This window comes from Pseudochaenichthys georgianus, chromosome 16 (genome assembly GCF_902827115.2).
Source record: "Pseudochaenichthys georgianus chromosome 16, fPseGeo1.2, whole genome shotgun sequence".
In the NCBI taxonomy this organism is placed as follows: domain Eukaryota; kingdom Metazoa; phylum Chordata; class Actinopteri; order Perciformes; family Channichthyidae; genus Pseudochaenichthys; species Pseudochaenichthys georgianus.
This window is the reverse complement of record NC_047518.2, coordinates 47,607,539-47,624,420: the sequence shown is the minus strand read 5'-3', so window position 1 is coordinate 47,624,420 and position 16,882 is coordinate 47,607,539. Positions and strand designations below refer to the sequence as shown.

General features: G+C 46.5%; 1 protein-coding gene across 1 annotated transcript in view; it reads right to left on the bottom strand.

The window, feature by feature from the left end:
* LOC139435385 (zinc finger and SCAN domain-containing protein 22-like) overlaps positions 1-15,448 on the bottom strand; it is an 18,071-nt gene extending 2,623 nt beyond the window's left edge. Inside the window, exon 1 of the mRNA XM_071206031.1 lies at positions 15,412-15,448. The gene's annotated coding sequence lies outside the window, so the exon portion shown is untranslated. The remainder of the gene's footprint in view (positions 1-15,411) is intronic.
* Between the last annotated feature and the right edge of the window lie 1,434 nt (positions 15,449-16,882).

The window sequence follows — 16,882 nt, the reverse complement described above, 5'->3', positions numbered from 1 at the left end:
ATCATCTGACATGTCAAAAGAAATTACAAGATCAAGAGCATATTACATAGCACATACAGTACTAATAAATATCACATTCAGTAGCACATAGTACAGTAAGTAACCAAGTCAGAACAGAGTAGCCTACCTATTTGGGGTAGTATTCTCTTCCATGATCTCGTTGAACATATCAGACAACGAGGGTGGTTGCCCCCTCTCCTCCTCCTCCTCCTCTGCTGTAGACAGACGAGCCCTTTTTTCTGTGGTCTGCGTCACGTCTCCTGTGCTGTGCGCAGCAGCCTCCTCTCGTGGGTTCTCCTTATCCAACACAGCCTGGATCATGTCTCGTGCGCTTTGCTTTTTCCCCGCATCAAAATAATTGTCTTTATATCGCGGGTCAAGTACAGTCGCGATACAGTACAGGGGATCAGAGTAGATATCAGCAAAACGTGTGTTGACAGACTCCAAGAGTGTACTTTTCATAGTTTTTACTCCACGGTCCGTTTCAACCTCTTTCCTTAGAAGACGCTTTAGAGCCGCATTTAAAGGGATGACGTCTGCCACCGATGCGTCAGATGAGCTAATCTCTCTAGTTAGCTGTTCGAATGGGGCAAGAATGGAGAGAATGTTCTCCATTAAGATCCACTGGTTTGGAGTGAATGATGCGGGGAGATCATGATCTGCGCTGTATGTAGCCAAGGTTCGCTTTTGAGCAAAGAGGCTTTCCAGCATATAATATGTACTGTTCCACCGTGTACTCACATCTTGTTGGAACCGTTTTGTTGTTACTCCAAGCTCATCTTGTATTGGCTCAATGCGAGAATAGGCCAGTTGAGAGTGTTTGAAGTGACCAACAATCTTTCTGCTTATGGCCAACAGATCTTTTACGCTGCGTTGAGCCAACACTCCCTCGTTCACAGCTAATTGCAGAGTGTGGGCCATGCAGCGTATTCCACTCAGATTGCATTCTTCTATAGCTTTAGTTATATTTCGTGCGTTATCAGTGACTATTGCGTGCACTTTAGGTCGGTCGATATGCCATGTGTCGAACATATTGGCGAATGTCAACGAGATGGACTGTGCTGTATGAGACCCCCTAAACTCTTGCGAATGCAGCAGAATCTTTTGCAGTTTAAAATCCTTGTCGATCCATTGTGCAGTTAGACTGAGCATACTGGTGATGCTTACGTCTGAGCTCCATATGTCTGTCGTGAAGCTGATGGCTGTAATATCTGTAGCCAAGAGCTCATGGATGTGATTAGCAACGACATTGTACAGTTCAGGTAAGCACACGTCTGCTAAGTGTCGTCTGCTAGGCAAGGAATAACGTGGCTCAATATGCTCAATAAGCCTACGAAATCCAACGTCCTGTACGACAGAAAACGGTTGATCGTCCATGGCGATGCATTCCATTAACTTCCGAGTAATGCCCTTTGCCTTAGGACCATCACTGGGAAACTTTTTAATCTTTTCAAAAAGGTCCGCCACAGAAGGAGTCGGGGTGCTGGGAAGGACTTTTTTTTTCTGTGCGCTGGTGATTTCATCATACTCCGTATATTGGTCCGGGTGTTTAGATTTCAGGTGATGGAGTAATCCCGAAGTGCTGAAAGTCTTTGAAGTTACACCCCCTCGAGAAATGTCAGCTGAACACGTTTTGCAAATCGCAATCCGCGACTCTTTATCTGATATTGTGAAGTATCTCCAAGCGGCAGACATGTTGACTGTGAGCCAGCCGTGAGCATGGTCCCTGCCTCGCCGCGTCTTTATTACGTCATCACAACAACACGTTAGGTTGCCTGTTCTGACATTCGGTGATATTTTTTCGGTGCTAAAACCCTTTCGGCCGAAAGCCGAAAGGGCCTTTTTAACCATTTTCGGCCGATAATTTTCGGTGGCCGAATTTTCGGTGCATCCCTGATAAGTACCCTGTATCAAGATTGATGCAAAACAAGTGATATTTGACCTTTTTAAGACAGATTTAGCAAAAAAAACCTCTTCTGGGGCCATTTGGGTGGATTTTCCATATCTCTGTACTTGCTGGATTTTGACATGTGACATCTCTTTCTAACCGTTAGAGCCAATGGAATCAAGGGGAACTCCCACATAGTCCTTATTTGGTAATGTCTGTGTGTTAGACTGCCACATAGCCAAGACCGGAAGCAGCAGCCACTCTGGTGGCTACCATTAGCAGCTAACTTTTGCTCTCCGATTTTTACATACAAATTGAATTATGGATTATAAATGAAATATATTTTTTATACAGAGACATTAAAAACCTATGGATTAACCGATTCAGCCGCGTTTTTTTCTCGTTGTAATGCCATTGAACACGTCTTTTGATCAGATTGACAGCTACGGTGAGACGATCTCCCTAAAAGCTACGTAAAAGTATGTGTTGTGATGTCTGTGTTTGCTTCCCCTGTCGCGAGTTCGGATCACTCAGTGATGATACTATATACCTAAATATCTGTGGAACCTCAGCTTTAATCGGATATCTTGTATGTGCAGCTACGATAAGTAATAAGGGTAATTTTATCTTGAGTTCTGTGCCAATGTCCGTTAGCATTTTTCGCTAAGGGGTCATTTAGATGCTTCTTATGAGACTTGTGATTTGGTTTGGTAAAAATGGTTTGTATCGTCAATTAGCTGAGATTATTCCCGTTAATCTAGTATAACACATTTATAGGTTCTTAAATATTTAGATCCCCTGAGACACAGTGTCGTGAAAAAAAACCCAGGGAACCCTTGGGAAATGTAAAAGGGTTTTTTCTTCAGGCGTAGCACTAGCCGCAATGTAAACAATGAATTGTATTTGGGATTGTTCACAGATACACTACGCCTATACAGTTTAGAATGAAAATACTCCGTTACAAATTAAAATCCTGCATTCAAACCTTATTTAAGTAAAAGTAGGCAAGTATTAACATAACATTTGACGGCACCTCCTTATGTAACAGTAATGATGGTGCAGTAAAATGTTCCCTGTCTGTTTAATTTATGTTGTTTGATTATTTTGTATCTTGCATTTTACTGCTGTACATGTTCAAAGTTGTGCTTGTATAAATGATTATAGATGAGGGAACCTGCTAAATGTTCAAATATTGTGTTTTTTATATACAGCACCTCTCAAGAACCTTGAATGTATATATATATCCTCAAGTGCAGTCGCAAAACGCTATGATGAGACTGGCTCTCATGAGGACCCCCCCGGGAAAGGAAGAGCAAGAGTTACTTATACTTTACTGGTGTCACTGTAGGTGATTTATTCAGAGTTCAAGGCACCCTTAACCAGCATGGCTACCACAGCATTCTGCAGTAGCCAGCAAAATATGAATCATATTCTGGATTGTTAACACTTTTTTGTTAACTAGAATAATTATAGTTAAAGGTGGGGTAGGTACGTTTGAGAAACCGGCTCGAGATACACTTTTTGTTATATTCCATGGAATGCATCCCGATAGCAATGAATATCTTAAGTGCTTTGACAACAAATCCATAAAAAATGTCATCTGTGGAAGCCGTAGTACTGTAAAAAGCACGACCAATCATCTGAGCCGGCTAAAGTAACTGGATGGCCTACCTGCCTGTCAGCCTTCCATCTGTGCACAAACTTATCTCGTGCCCTCATTGGTCATGTGCACGTTCGTGTGTGTTGGAGGAGGGGCTCTGTAAGGAAGTGGCAGATTTCTCCGGTTGTGTATTTTCAAATTCTAGTGCACTCGAGCTGGTTTCTCCAAAATTACCTACCCCTACCTTTAATGTGTTCTTTTATAGTTTTGATGTCTTCAGTATAAATATAGAAAGTAGAACCAATTTAAATAAATAAAAAACTTCGAAAGAGAAGATGTGTATACAGAATATATTATAAATACATGTTGGCAATAATTGATTGATGCGATTGTACATTAATTATATCAATGTTTTAATTATTTAATGACCTTTGTACTAGTTCACCTAGATGTGTTTAATTTATTATTGAACATATTTATTAGGGATGCTCCGATAGCCAATTTTGGGGCTGATCGCCAATCGCCGGAATCAGCATCGGCCGATACCGATCGCCGATCAGATCAAGTGGGCGGGGCCTATGGAAACATTCCATTTAAAGTGATGTTTAAAACTCAGTTAATGGGTCTCATTCACTGGAGCTTCCACAAACAACAACCAACATAATTATTACATTATTTTTCTTTGAGTGCATTTACAGCCATGTTGAAACTTCCCGATGCTGTTATGGTTAAACCGAGGTAGGTATAACTCATACTATGTTCGATGATATGATTATTTATGGTAAAATGGTTTCTATTTCGTCCCTACTGACCGCCAGAGGCGGTGCTTTAAGCACTGGATATGTCCATCGCGCGCATGCGCAGCTCGAGTACCAATACCAACAAAGTCACCTGTGACCCACGTGACACCGGCTATATTAGCCGGTGTCGTCAGAGGATCTGTTCCTTTCATCTTCTCGCTGCGCGAGGGCACCGTGGCTACATTTTTGTAGCCTACAGCGTTCAGGTTTGAACGTTTGATCTGAGGGATTTCTCTGCAAGCAGCTGGCCGTGTGCAGCGTCGCGACTGACAGTCGGAGCTACGGGTCGTTAACGCGTCCTCCAGGAGCTGTGGCCGGCTGTGCGCTGTGCAGAGCCTCGACAGACAGGTTTGTGTCAGCTTGTTGCTGGTGATGGCTGTGTTCCCGCACCCTCTCCCAGCCAAATTGTCCTGATTGCCGTCTTATTTTTTGTGGCTTAGACTTTCTGGTGGGGTTTGATTGCAGTAGCGCTAGATCGTTGAATTACTGCTCCTAGTACTAGACTCCTAGCACTAGGATGATATGCAGAGAACTAGGGATGTCCCGATCACCTTTTTTTGCTCCCGATCCGATTCCGATCATTGATTTTGACAATCTGCCGATACCGATTTTTCCCGATCCGATCTTTATGCAATGCATTAAGAGAAAAAAAAGGTAACAGATAACTGCTGGTCATCCAACGCGACAAATTCAGCTATCTTGGCTGTTATTGTTTGGCCTTTTCACTGTTCTGGGGCAGTTTCTCTTTCCTTTTAAAAGACTCTGAAAGTGTTGGTTGTTTCAGTGCCGTTACCTGAGTGGCCGCTGTGTACTCGCCGTGTTGTTGTCGGTGTTTGTTTCTCAGGTAGCGTATTAGATTGGTCGTGTTGAGCGTAGCTCTGTTCTTTCCACCACGCGGAACCTCTGCCTTGCAAACATTGCATCTGGCTGTTACACTGCCTTCGCTTTCAATTTTATAATACTTCCAAACTCCTGACATTTTCTCTGTCCCGAGTCACCAGCTGAACGTAGCCTCTCGTTAGCTTACTGCTACTATTAGACACTGCGCCCACTCTGTTGCCAGATTTCAGAGAAATAAGCAACCAGGTCTATGAAAACAAGCCCAACAGAAGCAACACATACATGATGTTGTGTAATTTTAAACTAAGTCCTCAGGATGACTTTAAGACGTGAACATGGTCATTTTTGTTTTGTAACATTACATTAAAAGACATATTTTATATATAAAAAAAAAAAAACCCGATCCCCGATTTTTTTCTCCCGATCCCCGATTTTTGGAAAATCACGGGATCGGCTCCGATCCCCGATCACGTGATCGGATCGGGACATCTCTACAGAGAACATCTTCACTGCGGGTGCTGTGTGCTCTGCATGTGCGGTTACTACTGTAACCATGGCCTACGGTTCTATGCGGGCTGTTCTTTCTTAGAAGCTAATTATCTGGTCTTAACATTGTGTTCTGACTTGGTTGCTTGATTGTTAGCAGCAGCCGCTTGGCTAACACCTTGCATGTACTGTTAAGCTTCATTATTTAACTCAGCCGATGAGGGCAGTGCTCTCGCTGCTGCTCCCGGTAAACGCATGGTATGGTTGCAGTAGCGCTATATCGTTGTATTTACTGCTCCTAGTACTAGACTCCTAGCACTAGGACGATATGCCGAGAACAATCTTCACTGTGTGTGCCGTGTGCTGTGCATGTATGGCCATTAAGGAGGATTTCATCCTCCCAATATTATATTGTCTAGTGGGCAGCCGTTGGCTGACACTTTTAGGCACCGGCCACAGTTACTACTGTAACTAAGGTTCTAAGCCGTAAGTACTGGCCATAATTACTACTGTAACTACGGTTCCAAGCCGTGTAAGTACTGGCCATAGTCAATACCGTAACTACGGCTCTAGGCTGTGTAAGTACTGGCCATAGTTAATACTGTAACTAAGGGTTTAAGCCGTAAGTACTGGCCATAGTTACTACTGTAACTACGGTTCCAAGCTGTGCAAGTACTGGCCATAGTCAATACCGTAACTATGGCTCTATGCTGTGTAAGTACTGGCCATAGTTACTACTGTAACTACGGTTCTAAGCCATGTAAGTACTGGCCATAGTTACTACTGTAACTACGGTTCCAAGCCGTGCAAGTACTGGCCAGAGTTACTACTGTAACTACGGTTATATGCCGTGTGAGCCCTGGCCATGGTTACTGCTGTAACTACGGGTAGCTGGTGAAGGCTGTGTTCCCGTTCCCGCACCCGCTCCCGGTTGCGCTGCATCTGGCATTCGTTTCTAACTCAACCAGTGAAGGCAGTGTTCTCGCCCCCGCTCCTGGTAGACGCGGAACTGCCTTGTTTCTCCGTTAAGCAGGTAGCTGGTGAAGGCTGTGTTCCTGCTCCCGGTTACGCTGCATCTGGCATTCGTCTCTAACTCAACCAGTGAAGGTAGTGTTCTCGCCCCCGCTCCTGGTAGACGCGGAACTGCCCTGTTTTTCCGTTAAGCAGGTAGCGGGTGAAGGCTGTGTTCCCGCACCCGCTCCCGGTTATGCCGCATCTGGCATTCGTCTCTAACTCAGCCGGCAGTGTTCTCGCCCCCGCTCCTGGTAGACGCTGAACTGCCGTGTTTATTAATCCAGCCAGGTGAAGGCAGTGCTCTCGCTCCCTCTGCCGGTAACGTGGGTGTAATTACATCCCTCTTTCTGTTCGGCGAGTAGCAGCAACGCTCTACTCTTTCCATTAAGCAGGTAGCGGGTGAAGGCTGTGTTCCCGCACCCGCTCCCGGCTACGCTGCATCTGGCTACCTACAGAATGGTTCATTCATGTAGCGCCTGTATGGCTTCTCTTGAGCCCGAGGACGGCCACGACCACTGCCCCTCCTGCCTCGGGCCGCCTCTGGCGGTCAGTGGGGACGAAATTGAGCATCTGAGGGAGGTTCTCACGGTAAACGCCTGTATGAGCTGTAGCTGCATGCCTCGGGTGCTCAGAGTGGCTAGAATCACTGAGGTGGAACGTCTGCCAGCAGCCAACAGACACCTCTCCTTGTCACATCCTCCTCCAGATCAATTCGGCCGTTCCCGGCGACTTGAGGGAGCGATGGCTATGTGTGCTCCCCCCAATATAAGGACTAGAAACAGGCTGTCCTCTAAAGTGGATCGCCTAGCTGCCGATAGGGGCATGATGAAGTCGCCTCTTGGCCCTTCAGCCCGGGCCCGGTGTAGGAGCTGCTAGCGGGCCGACTAAAGGAGGTTATGCCCTCTAACCAGTGGCTGCCCCACTGGGTTGTCGATACCATCTCACAGGCTTACAGGGCCAGTGGCCGCCCCCTGCCATCAGGCTGAGATACCACTCTACAAGGAGCATCTCAACATATTGGGCTGCCCTGAGAGGGGTGCCCCTGGAGACTATCTGCGCCGCAGCGTCGTGGGCGTCTTCTGGCACATTCTCCAGTTGTCATCAGGTCAATGTCGCCACTCCTCATTCTTTGGGCGTGGTCCTTTTGCCGAGCTCCGCTGCTTCCAGTGGTGAGCAAGGGCTTGGATTCTTCATGACATTGTTGGTATAAGTCATCCAGTGCTTAAAGCACCGCCTCTGGCGGTCAGTAGGGATGAAATAGAACGATAGTTACGGCTGTAACTACGGTTCTCTGAGTCCCGGATGACTGCCAGAGTTCCCCGTCACTGAGCATTTTTGTGTGCTCGCGAGAAGATTCTGGGAATAGATCCTCTGACGACACCGGCTGATATAGCCGGTGTCACGTGGGTCACAGGTGATTTTGTTGTTATTGGTACTCGAGCTGCGCTTCCGCGCGATGGACATATCCAGTGCTTAAAGCACCGCCTCTGGCGGTCATCCGGGACTCATAGAACCGTAGTTACAGCCGTAACTATCGATTTGTTCTCCTGACATCTGGGGCGTTTTTGGAAAACCATGACATTAGTTTTTTTCATATTGACTGCCAGGGCCAAGTTCTTACAGTACTGGTCTACTATGTCCAGCTGTTGTTGTAGTCCTTGTTCAGTAGGAGACAGCAGAACAAGGTCATCAGCTTAAACAGTGTGTGTGTGTGTGTGTGTGTGTGTGTGTGTGTGTGTGTGTGTGTGTGTGTGTGGTGTGTGTGTGTGTGTGTGTGTGTGTGTGAGTGAGTGAGAGTGTGTGTGTGTGTGTGTGTGTGTGTGTGTGTCTGTGTGTGAGAGAGATAGTTTGTGTGTATATGTGAGAGAGAGAGTGTGTGTCTGTGTCAGTGTGAGAGAGAGAGAGTGTGTGTGTGTGTGTCTGTGTGTGTGTGAGAGAGAGAAAGTGTGTGTGTGTGTGTGTGTGAGAGAGAGTGCGTGTGTCTGTGTCAGAGAGAGAGTGTGTGTGTGTGTGTGTGTGTGTGTGTGTGTGTGTGTGTGTGTGTGTGTGTGTGTGTCTGTGTGTGAGAGAGAGAGAGAGGGAGTATGCTCTGATGATGTCACTCACGTGTGTGTGGCTCCAATCTGCGCAGCAACACCATGACAACCAACTGCAGCACTGAGTCCCATAAGAATGCATTGAGGATTATATCTGACAATTTTGCCACCTGTTACAAAACTATGGCTCTTATCAAAAAATGAGCGGACTGTCAGCATCAGGGAACCCCAATGAACTGATATATGTATTTTTTGGGGTTGTGTGTGTACAATGTGGAGATGGGAGCAGTTTGTCTAAAGTGTACTTCTCTCTGCTCTGAAGAAAGATCTGGAACAATTTAACAAGGGAATCAATTGGGAGCTAGTGTCACTGAGCTTTTTGTCACTTCATACCCTGAAGAGGCATTTTGTCTAATATTTTTTCTTAATTTTCCAACCTAGGAGAGGTTTTCCTACGTTTTCCATGAAAAAATATGTCTAAGGAGTGTAGGGTTTGGGAAGTATGGCAAGTTTAAAACATTTTTGGGGGAGAATTTTGAGCTGTCCTGCACTCTGTTTTGAGATCAAAGCACTCTAGAGTTAACGAGCTGCTCCATCCAATTCAATATCTCAGAATGTTTAAAAGATATCAAAAGTAAAAGTCAAGTTTGAATAGCTGAAGGTCTTGTGGTCATTTGAAAGTTGGAATGAAGGGTCTGGCTGAAATTATGTGGAAGGAGATGCATTTGGCACAAAGTGTAGGAAAACAGGATTTGAAGGCATCTCCCATTGACTTCAATGTTAACAATATAGTTTAAAAAGCTGAATATTTCAAAAAGTATGAAATATTTTTGAAAAAGTTGAAGGTTTCTTATCAATTGCTGAAAAGGCTGAATAGTTTAATATTTGAATGGTTTCTGTAGCTGAAAGTAAGCTGAAGTTATGGAGAGCTAAAGTATTGGCTGATTTGAAGGCTCTTCCCATTGACTTCAATGTAAAAAATATAGTTTAAAAAGCTGAATATTTCAAAAAGTATGAAATATTTTGAGAAAGTTGAAGGTTTCCCATCGATTCCTGAACAGGCTGAATAGTTTAATATTTGAATGGTTTCTGTAGCTGAAAATAAGCTGAAGTTATGGAGAGCCAAAGTATTGGCTGAAATAATAAGGGGAAGTATAAAGTTTTGAAGTACTATAGTGTGAATGCTGTAAACAGCATTCGCACTAATTAGGAGTGGTTTATCAGTAAAAACAGGGCTGAAGGAAAAAGGTTGTTAGCAATATCATAATATCAATTCAAGAAACATGTTTATAAGGAATGTTTTATTTTGAAATGGCTCATTTGGAATATTTGCTTTTTAAAGAAAATATGGGTAGCTCTTAAAAGAGCTTTTGGTTTGGAGGCTCTTAAAAGAGCCATGGTGACCCTACACCACATTCTGCTGCCATGGCACTAGGGCTGTGCGATTATGGCAAAAATCATAATCACGATTATTTGGGTCAATAATTGATATCATGATTATTTTGACGATTATTCATTGACCATTTATTGAACTATAAAACAAATAATATTTTACCAATAAACAAGATCAACAAATATGTTGGAGCGCACTTCCAAAACCATACTAAACATATATTATTAATATCCATCCATCCATCCATCTTCTCCCGCTTATCCGTGGTCGGGTCGCGGGGGTAGCAGTTCCAGCGGAGAGCCCCAAACTTTCTTTTCCCTGGCGACATCAACCAGCTCTGACTGGGGGATCCCAAGGCGCTCCCAGGCCAGCGAAGAGATATAATCCCTCCGCCTGGTCCTAGGTCTACCCCTTGGTCTCTTCCCAGCTGGACGTGCCTGGAACACCTCCCTAGGGAGGCGCCCAGGTGGCATCCTAACTAGGTGCCCGAACCACCTCAACTGGCTTCTTTCGACGCGAAGGAGGAGCGGCTCAACTCCGAGTCCCTCCCTGATGACCGAACTTCTCACCTTATCTCTAAGGGAGACACCAGCCACCCGGCGGAGGAAACCCATCTCGGCCGCTTGTATCCGCGATCTCGTTCTTTCGGTCATGACCCATCCTTCATGACCATAGGTGAGGGTAGGAACGAAAATGGCCCGGTAGACAGAGAGCTTTGCCTTCTGGCTCAGCTCCCTTTTCGTCACAACGGTGCGGTAAAGCGACTGCAGTACCGCTCCCGCTGCTCCGATTCTCCGGCCCATCTCACGCTCCATTGATCCCTCACTCGAGAACAAGACCCCGAGATACTTGAACTCCTTCACTTGGGGTAAGGACTCATTCCCTACTTGGAGTGGACAATCCATCGGTTTCCTGCTGAGAACCATGGCCTCAGATTTGGAGGTGCTGATCCTCATCCCAGCCGCTTCACACTCGGTTGCGAACCGATCCAGTGAGTGCTGAAGGTCGCAGACCGATGAAGCCATCAGAACCACATCATCTGCAAAAAGCAGTGGTGCAATCCTTAGTCCACCGAACTGCAGACCGTCAGTTGAGGTCAACAACGTCCCATCCTTACTGTACACAGCTTGGATGGTTCCCTGCTTCCCCCTCCTGAGGTGTCGCACAGTTTTCCAGAACAACTTTGGTGCCGCTCGAAAGTCCTTCTCCATGTCTTCTCCGAACTTCTCCCACACCGGCTGCTTTGCCTCGGCCACGGATGAGGCTGCTGCCCTTCGGGCCTGTCGGTACCTTGCAACTGCCTCGGGAGTCCCCCGGGATAACAAATCCCTGAAGGCCTCCTTCTTCAGTCGGACGGCTTCCCTGACCACCGGTGTCCACCAGGAGGTTCGAGGGTTACCGCCCCTTGAGGCACCTAGGACCTTGAGACCACAGCTCCCCGCCGCGGCTTCGGCAATAGAGGCTTTGAACACCGACCACTCTGGTTCAATGTCCCCAACCTCCACAGGAATGCCCGAAAAGCTCCGCCGGAGGTGTGAGTTGAAGGCCTCCTGAACTTGGGCCTACTCCAGACGTTCCCAGTTCACCCGAACTACACGTTTGGGCTTACCAGGTCTATCCAGAGGCTTCCCCCGCCACTCGACCCAACTCACCATATATTATTAATATGATAAATACAAATAAATTAGACCAAAAATAAATTAAATCAAATATGATGCAGTGCACTGTCACAACCTACTGATAACTCCTTAACATATAGCCAACATGTTGGTAAAACATATTCAACATATTCCACTCAGTTAAACGTTGAAGGCTGGCCAACCGTCATGGTCCAGAAGTAACAGGAAATAAATGTTGAACTACAATTTAAGAGCAAATAAAAATGTTTAGGCCACCATGGCAAATGCTGTTAGGGCTGCTCATGTCATCTCTTAAAGATGTTTTGCAACAAACTGCCTGTTTACATAGTCTGGTTTCAGAGATGAGCGCAGGCAGGTGACAAGCCACCTGTACTGAAGACCCTCAGCCACGCCCGACACATGGGGTGACGCCGGCCAATCACAAAGCTTTGATGCGTTCAAGTGAATTATTCTGGCACAGGAAGATTATGTTACAGGACATTAACGATAAACAGAATATTGTTGTTCTATTTGTAGACACATCTCGCGATCGACTGGTTGGGCACCCCTGGGCTAGACCATAGGTCTGTTGTGGTGGCAAAGTAGTCAGCTGAAGCCACATCTCTCAACTTCCCCACGGCATTTGTCATATAGTGCAGGCAGCGCAGACCTGCTGAAATAATACCGACACGGCATCGCGTAACGCTTGTCCAACGTGTTGACACGTTGCTTAAAGCCCTGGTTGCTAACAGTGCTAACTGGGCACATATCTTTAGCGATGTGAAATGTAATGGCAAAGTACTTGCAAATAGTTTTACCCTTCTTTTTAACGAGTTGCTGCTCTTGTTCTGACATCTTCGCTCGCGCTGAACACTCACAACACATGTCACTCCCACGTAGCCGAGTGGGCTTTTAGGGAGGGGCGAAAGCGCACCCAGCAAAATAATCGTATTTTGTCAATTATGCTGTTTTCATAATTGTCGCAAGCCATAATCGTAATCGCGATTAAAATACGATTAAAATACGATTAATTGCACAGCCCTACATGGCACTGCACCCTCCTCATTGAAATAGGAGCAGAAGGTGTCCCGCAGTTGGAGCTATCTGCGTGTGGCGTTGTTGGAGCCCATCCTCGGTACATCACGCAGGGAGTATCTGGAGCTTCATCCGTGGACTCCTCGACAGGTGTGCGTGATTTCCTTCCTATCGTCTTCCTGCGGAGGAAGTTGTGCAACACACAGGCGGCCTTCACACACAACTCTGTTACCTCCGGGCTGGTGGTGATGACACGCCGGAACATTCTCCACCGAGATGAGAGGATGTCAAACGCACATTCAACCACCAACCTGGCCCGGCTGAAGCGGTAGTTGTATATCCTCCTCTCGCGTGTGATCTGGCGTCCAGGGAACGGACGCAGCAGGTTGTCCAGCAGCGGGAAAGCTTCATCTCCAACGAAGACATGGGAAAGAAGGCCGAGCCGCTCTGCTCCTGGGATGACGGTGTCAGGTGGTAGCTGCAGACTGCCATCTCGGAGGCCCTCTCCAAAAGCGGAATTCCTCAGGCTCCCACTGTCGCGGCTCCTTCCAAAGCCTCCAACATCCACTACCCTGAAGAGGTACTGGGCATCCCCTACCCTGAAGAGGTACTGGGCATCCACTACAGCCAGCAGTACCAAGGAGTGGGTGGACTTGTAGTTGAAATACAGGGACCCAGAATTTGTCGGAGCCGGGATCACCACGTGCTTCCCATCTATGGCACCAACGCAATTCGGAAAGTTCCAGCGCTCCTGGAACTCAGCAGCGATGGCTCTCCAGTCCTCCGTCTGTGGTACCGGCATGGTCTCCTCGACCAGGGCGGTCCAGATGGCGCCCGCAACCTCCTTGACGATGACAGCCACTGTTATATGACCAACCCGATAGCTGAATGCTATGGTCCTGTAAGAGTCACCGGTTGCCAGGTACCTGAGAAAAAAGTAATATACATGATTTAAAAAATAAAACAATTTCAGACCCCCCACACACACACAGACCCCACAAACACCCCACGCAGACCCCACACACACACACAACACACAGATACACCCAGACCAGACACACACGCCCCACGCACACACCCCACACACGCCCCACACACGCCCCACACACGCCCCACACACACAGATACACCCAGACCAGACACACATACGCCCCACACACACAGACCCCACACGCCCCACACACACAGACCACGCACACCCCACAAACACACACACGCCCCACACAGACCCCCACACACACACACACAGACCCCACACACACAACACACGCCCCACACACACACAGATACACCCAGACCAGACACACATACGCCCCACACACACAGACCCCACACGCCCCACACACACAGACCACGCACACACAGACCCCACACACAGGGGAGCAATACTGTGTTAACCTAGCTATCTTAATTAATGTTATCCATCTGAAATAAATCACAGACTCCATTCGTCAATGGCATGCACTCTCTCTTTCTATACAGAGTCAGATTAAAGAAGTAGAAATACACTAAACATACCGTAGGCAGATGGTGAGTCGCTCGTCGGGTCCGATTGACAAACGCATACTGGTGTCCGCCTTTGTTTTCAGTGGACCCACTTTGCAGAGCAACTCGTCGAAATGGCCTTTGCTCATCCTGAAGTACTGGTGAAACAGTTCGTCATCCAGACGGAGCTCTTGGACCAGAACATGGTATTCTCACCGTTGCAGATGTTTTCGGAGTATCGGATGTACCCAACAGCGACGCACACAACGTCGCCACTGAGATACAATGCATATACCAATGCCACCCTTGCTACCAAACCGGCATCCATTTTGGCTAGAGTGGATAGAAGAACCGGGCTTTTTTGCTTTGTATGTCCGGGGCAGGACATTCATGTAATTGGTTGTTGGTCGCGTTGCTCGCGTTGACTCCCCAAGATCAAGACACGCCCACCGCCAAGCGGCAACGCACGCCGCCGTGTGTAGGGGCCGTTAGTGTGTGTTTCGCTCCGCTCACCGGTCCGTCACAGCGGGTGGAGCTGCAGGATTTCTGCTTCACACACGTTGCATAGGCTACCACTATTTTGTTGTCCTTTTTGGACACCTTGAAATACTGCCAGACTGGTGAAGCCATTTTGGTGAGCTTGTTTTGAGAAAAGTGTCATGTATTTTTCGTCATCATTTTACATCATGCGATCGGCTCTCGCGATCGGTATTTTTAGAGAGCCCGATCGATCGGTAGAGAGTGAGCATCGGCCGATATCGATGATGGCCGATCGATCGGAGCATCCCTAATATTTATTCATTGATTTCTTTATGAATTATTCTCCCGCAATTTGAATTAATCCAAAGTATTTGTTTTTACACATTTAAAAAGAAAAGGTGAATAAAGAAGCACATTAAAACTAAAGTATCAATGTATGTCACATTAACTAGTGCCCACATGCATGGGTCATATTTAAATCAGTACATTAAATGGCATATTATTCAATGTATGCATTTTTATAAATATATTTATTTTGGTAGGTTTGCTCTTCCGTAATACATTTTAATTATTATAATAAAGTACATTAGAGTTTTCACAGTGTGGTGTTTGTACTTTTACTTCAGGATCTGCTACCTGCAGCAAGTGCTGATAAAGGGTCTAAAGTGTTATTAATGTGATAATAAAGTGCTACTGAAGAGTGTAAAGTGTTAATTAAGAGTAAAGGGAACAGACCTGCTCTGTGGATCCGAAGCTGAGGCAGTAAAACAGCGTCCAGTAGTTTCTGGAGTCTCTTGTTCTCCTCTTTGGAAAGAAACAGCTCCTCCTCGAGCTCTGCTATTGTTTGTTCAAACAGAGCAAACATCTCTTCATTAGCAGCAGTGAGTCGCTGCTTCTTCAACGACAGCAGCATTTGGACTTTACTCATGTTTCCTAGATCACCTTTTCCTGCAGACTCCGTTAAACACACCGTTTCTCTCTGCATCAAACTCTCAATCTGACGAGTGTTGCTAACGTGTTTCCAGCTAGCATGCTAAGCTAGCTCCTGTAGTCCGAGGTAAACGCTCCAGAAAAAAGAGCACACAGTCCATTCGGAGGTTTGTCCAGACACACAGATGATGGATCAGGAGAGCTGGAGCTCACACACACTTTCTCAGGAACACAGAGAGAGAGAGAGAGAGAACCGTAGCGACGAGACAACACATGGATCCAGGTTCTTCTGCTTCTTCTTCTTCTCTCGTTTTTGGCGGATTGCAAACAGCTTTAAGGTGCATACCGCCACCTACTGTACAAGAGAGTGTATCACCATATCATCCTATCACCACTTGTGGAATTATACCATTGTGTTGTTTACGTTGTTTTAAATTCTTCCAAAAACGTGTGTTGGAAAACCCTTTTAGTTTTACCCCTTTTACTGTTGATGTTGTTCGTGAAGCTTTAACCAAGCTAGATTCTAAGAAACCGGCTGGCCCGGACAACTTAGAACCTTTCTTTTTAAAGATAGCTGCAGATTTTATTGCTCCACCTCTTACTACTCTTTTTAACCTCTCCCTCAGCACTAACACAATTCCAAAATTGTGGAAGTCAGCGTATGTCCTGCCTTTGTTAAAAGGAGGGGAGGCCACCTTATTAAATAACTATAGGCCAATCTCTAAGTTGTCAGTTCTGACTAAGGTTCTTGAACGCTTCGTGAGTGAACAGGTAAAGGTGTTTTTATGTACAAATGACATCCTGTCTAACAGTCAGGCTTCAGAAAGCAACATAGCACCATCACTGCCACAATGAAAGTGGTGAATGATGTGGCGAGTATTTTAGATAATAAGCAGAGTTCTATTTCGTCCCTACTGACCGCCAGAGGCGGTGCTTTAGCACTGGATATGTCCATCGCGCGAATGCGCAGCTCGAGTACCAATAACAACAAAGTCACCTGTGACCCACGTGACACCGGCTATATCAGCCGGTATTGTCAGAGGATCTGTTCCTTTCATCTTCTCGCTGCGCGAGGGTACCGTGGCTACGTTTTCGTAGCCTACAGCGTTCAGGTTTGAACGTTTGATCTGAGGGATTTCTCTGCAAACAGCTGGCCGCGTGAAGCTTCGCGACTGACAGTCGGGGCTACGGGTCGTTAGCGCGTCCTCCAGGAGCTGCGCCGGCTGTGCAGAGCCTCGACAGACAGGTTTGTGTCAGCTTGTTGCTAGTGATGGCT